General features: G+C 39.4%; 1 non-coding gene across 1 annotated transcript; it reads right to left on the bottom strand.

Moving 5' to 3' along the window:
• Positions 1-4,801: 4,801 nt before the first annotated feature.
• On the bottom strand, positions 4,802-4,906 carry LOC114679082 (U6 spliceosomal RNA). The gene has a single exon (XR_003730769.1). It is a non-coding gene; the product is annotated as a U6 spliceosomal RNA (small nuclear RNA).
• Between the last annotated feature and the right edge of the window lie 244 nt (positions 4,907-5,150).

Raw genomic sequence — 5,150 nt, 5'->3', positions numbered from 1 at the left:
AATAGGATTGAGCAAAAAATGTGAGATCTAATTGCTAATAGACCGAGGGGGGGAAAAACCCCAGCAAGGCCTGTCTGTCTAGATTCTTCTTGGCCTCTCTGAGCAGCATTCCTTCCTTCTGAGTATGGGACAGGACCCTTTCTGGAATGGGAGTCTTGCAATCTATAATCAAACAAGATAGGTCAGATAATTTCTGTATGGTCAGTTTTTACACAGAAAGGTGGGGGATAAGTTTGAGTAATGTTTTTAGGTCCTGTGACTGGTGTTGGGGAAAAGGGGTTCTGGTTTTTTGATCCACCTTTGGGGAAGAGAGATTCTAGTTTCTATTGCTAGCCTCAGGAAAGAATGAGGGGTCAATGATAGCAGGTCAAGAGAACGTCAGAGAGAAACTTTTGGAAGAGAAGCTTCTGGGCTGCTTCTGAAGCCTTCATTTTGGGGTATCATTTTCTTAGCCCCAATAGTATAATAGAAGAATTCTTTATTTTTTAAAAATTTTATGTGTGTTTTAAAAAATATCAGCGATATACTTACATGGGTCAACATTTAAAAAGTACAAAAGGATATCTAACCATAACAATAAACTCCCACCTTTATCCTCTAGGATCTCAGTTCCCCTTCTTGGATGTAGCTTTCTAAACAGTTTTTGTATTTTTTCAAGGACATTTTGCTCATATACGTGGAAATACACATACTACATACACACACACATATATATGTGAATATCTGTAAGCATATCTATATAGATTTCCATAGAATGTGTGTATATAGTATATATACGTGCATATATGTATATTTGTACATGTATGCGTGTGTTAAATCAAGCTTAGCCTATAGCCACCTCCTTACATATTTAAGTTCAGCCTAAAGATTTTTCTGTACATCATGAACTATAACAAGTGGAGGTATAAACCGACCACAACACATACCTGTACCAATCGCTGAGTTCCAGCCAATCAAATGTAGCCAACCTTATTTGAACCATGTTCAAACAAGGCAAACACAGAGCTGTTAACCAATCCAGTTGTTTCTGTATCTCATTTCCGTTTTCAGTATATCACTTTCCTTTTGCTGTCCATAAATCTTCCACCACGTGGCTGCACTGGAGTCTCTGAAACTTCTGTGATTCTGGGGGCTGCCTGAATTGCAAAGCATTCATTGCTCAGTTAAACTCCTTTAAATTTAATTCAGCTGAAGTTTTTTGTTTTAACACGTGCCTAAATAAACATATATAAATAAAAGTATCTCTATATATGTATGCATATATATGTGTACATACATGTATATACATGTGCATATATATAGACACATATATATGTATATATATTTTGAATTTAAGATTTAGGAAGCTCTCATGTTATGAGGAGTCTGCTGGTTGCTGGATTCTTTCCACTGTATGTAACACTTCCACAAATCAAATAAGGCTTTGGTAGGTTGCCTGTCTATTTCAATTTTAGGAACACTATGATCAGTTAGGCAATATCAGAGATATCTGCAGGGCAAAAACATTCTGATAAATGCTTTAGCTTTTCTTCTCATTATGGTAACTATGTCCATCTTGTGAATAAAGGCATAGACTGGGAAAACAGAAAAACCTAGAAGAAAATCCTAGTTGGATAGGTATATTAATTTCCCATTACTGCTATGATGAATTACTACAAACTTAGTGACTTAAAAATAGTTTTATTACCTTAAAGTTGTTTAGGTCAAAAGTTCGAAATGGTTTTTAATGAACTGAAATTAAGGTGTCAGCAGGGCTGTGCTACCTCAGGAAGCTCTAGGGAAAAATCCATTTCCTAACCTCTTCCAGTTTCTAGAGGGTGCCTCCATCCCTTGGCTTGAGGCGCCTTCCATCCTCAAAGCTGGAAATGTAACATTTTCACTCATTCTCAGTCTCTATCTATTCCCCCTCTTTCTCTCACCCCTTCTTTCATCAGAATATGTTCTCTCTGACTCTGACCCAACTGCCTTCCTCTTATAAAAGCTCTTGTGATTACTTTGGACCCACCAGGGTAATCCAGAATAATCTTCCCATCTCGAGATCCTCAACACATCTGCAAACTGTTTACCCATGTAAGGTAACATATTCACAGATTCTAGGGATTAGAATGTGGACATTTTGGGGAGCCATTATTCAGCTTATCACAGGTAGTGTTAGAGAAAGTGATTTAACCTCTAGGAGTCTGTTTCCTCATCTACAAAATTTTCATTAAAACAAAGCCTCGGCCAGGCGCGGTGGCTCAAGCCTGTAATCCCAGCACTTTGGGAGGCCGAGACGGGCGGATCACAAGGTCAGGAGATCGAGACCATCCTGGCTAACACGGTGAAACCCCGTCTCTACTAAAAAATACAAAAACCTAGCCGGGCGAGGTGGCGGGCGCCTGTAGTCCCAGCTACTCGGGAGGCTGAGGCAGGAGAATGGCATGAACCTGGGAGGCGGAGCTTGCAGTGAGCTGAGATCCGGCCACTGCACTCCAGCCTGGGCGACAAAGCGAGACTCTATCTCAACAACAACAACAACAACAACAACCAAAAAAAACAAAGCCTCTTCCCGGTAGATGACAGTAGTAACTATCCTCCCACTCCAGTTGTGACAAGGTTCCTTTGCTGGGGCCCGGGTAGGGGACTGTAGTGATTACTATACGCATCCTCAACTTACCGCTCCAATTTATCACAAGAATCAGTTAGTATTTTGCTACTTTGTGAACAATGTAAAATCTTTGCCAAAAAAAAAAAAAATCCACTTATTTCCTCTCTAGTTCATTGTGCTATTGATGTCACATATTTTATTTCTCTATATATTATAAACCCCTAAACTTTATTGTGTTTTGCTTTGGCGGTTTTTGTTTTTTGTTTTGAGACAGGGTCTTGCTCTGTTGCCCAGGCTGGAGTGCACTGGCACAATCTCAGCTCACTACAACTTCTATCTCCCAGGCTCAAGCCATTCTCCCACCTTAGCATCCTGAGTAGCTGGGACTACAGGTGCGCACCACCACACCCAGTTAATTTTTGTGGGGTTTTTTTTGTACAGATGGGGTTTCACCATGTTTCTCAGGCTGGTATTGAACTACTGAGCTCAAGCAATCCACCTGCCTCGACCTCCTAAAATGATGAGATTACAAGTGTGAGCCACCGTGCCTGGCCTGTGGTTTTTAATAGTCAATAATTTTGAAAATTTAAAGTATTCTTTTATGTTCATGCACATATTTGAGCTTTTTGTCATCCTTCCTTCCTTCCTGCAGATCTTAGCTTTCATCTTGAGTTGTTTCTTTTAGCTTCAAAAGCTGGTGACATATTTTCTCACCTTTTGTTTGTTTAAAAATGTCTATATGTACTTAATTTACAGAATTATGGTTTTTTTTTCTTTTAGCACTTTGAGACGGAGTCTCGCTCTGTCGCCCAGGCTGGAGTGCAGTGGCATGATCTCGGCTCACCGCAAGCTCTGCCTCCGGGGTTCATGCAATTCTCCTGCCTCAGCCTCCCGAGTAGCTGGGACTACAGGTGCCCACCACCACGCCCGGCTAATTTTTTGTATTTTTAGCAGAGATGAGGTTTCACCGTGTTAGCCAGGATGGTCTGGATCTCCTGACCTCGTGATCCGCCCGCCTCAGCCTCCCAAAGTGCTGGGATTACAAGCGTGAGCCACCGCACCCGCCCTCTTTTAGCACTTTGAAGATGTCAATTCTATCGTCTTTTGTCTTCCATTGTTTCTTTTTTTCTTTTCCTTTTCTTTTCTTTTTTTTTTTAAGAGACAGGATCTTGCTATATTGCTCAGACTGGACGTGAATTCTTCAGCTTAACCAATTCTCCTGCCTCAGCCTCCCAGGTAGCTGGAACTACAGGTGCACACCTTTATACCCAGCTGTCACCCGTTGTTTTCTGATGAAAGTCAGCCATGATTTTCATTGTTGTTCTGCTAAATATAATCTATTTTCTATGTCTGCATTTAATAATTTATTTGTGCATCTTACAATTTTTCCATTTTTTTAAAATTTTCAACCAGTTTGTGATGACCTGGATAAAATGACTGATGCTGTTTTCTCTGCTGTATCCATTTTGCTTTAGCTCTATTAAACACATTTTTAATTTCATGCATTGTAGTTTTTTTTCAGTTCTAGAATTTTCACTTGGTTCTATTTTAGCAGTTTTATCTTTTGAAATTCTCACTCTTTTTATCCAATTTGTCAATCTTATCCTCAAATTTCTTTAACATATTTCAATGGTTATTTTAAAATCTTTGTTTATTCCAATATTTGAACCATTAGTGGATCTGCTACTATTCAGTTTTTTTTTCCTCTTAACTAGGAGTACATCCTGCTTCTTCACTTATTTCATAGCTTTTTATTGCATGCCAGAAATTGTGTAATTAAAAATAAAATCCTACAGCCCTTGGTATAAATGCTGTCTTCTATTTTATTCTTTTTAAACTTTTAAATATGTATATATAATTTAAAAAATATATATACTTTAAGTTCTAGGATACATGTGTAGAATGTGCAGGTTTGTTACATAGGTTTACATGTGCCATGCTGGTTTGCTGTGCCTGTCAACCCGTCATCTAGGTTTCAAGGCCTGCACGTGTTAGGTATTTGTCCTAATGCTCTCCCTCCCCTTGCCTCTAACCCCCACGATAGACCCTGATGTGTGATGTTCCCATTCCTGTGTCCATGTGTTCTCATTGTTCAACTCCCAACTCATGAGTGAGAACACACAGTGTTTGGTTTTCTGTTCCTCTGTTAGTTTGCTGAGAATGATGGATTCCAGCTTCATCCGTGTCCCTGCAAAAAGACATGAACTCAGTTTTTAAAATACAGAATGCTTCACGAATTTGTGTCATCCTTATGCAGGGGCCATGGTAATCTTCTGTGTCTTGTTCCGATTTTAGTATATGTGCTGCCAAAGTGAGCACAATACTGTCTTCTAAAAGGGAGGACATGTTCTTTTGTCTGTAAGTTAGGGAAATGGGTCAATCCTTATAATCCAGATAGAATTTGAGCTGGTTTGTGGCTGGGATACAGCTTAAGTTAGCTTTATTTCACCTGTGTTTTCACATGTATTTAGGGATAACTTGGTCTGTACTGTATATATGATAAACTACTCTCTCTAGTAGGACCTTGGGATCTAATCACCAGTAGACTACAGAGTTCTCTTTC

This window comes from Macaca mulatta, chromosome 6, assembly GCF_049350105.2.
Source record: "Macaca mulatta isolate MMU2019108-1 chromosome 6, T2T-MMU8v2.0, whole genome shotgun sequence".
Classification (NCBI taxonomy): domain Eukaryota; kingdom Metazoa; phylum Chordata; class Mammalia; order Primates; family Cercopithecidae; genus Macaca; species Macaca mulatta.
The sequence above is the reverse complement of the archived record's forward strand: the minus strand, read 5'-3'. Positions and strand labels throughout refer to the sequence as shown.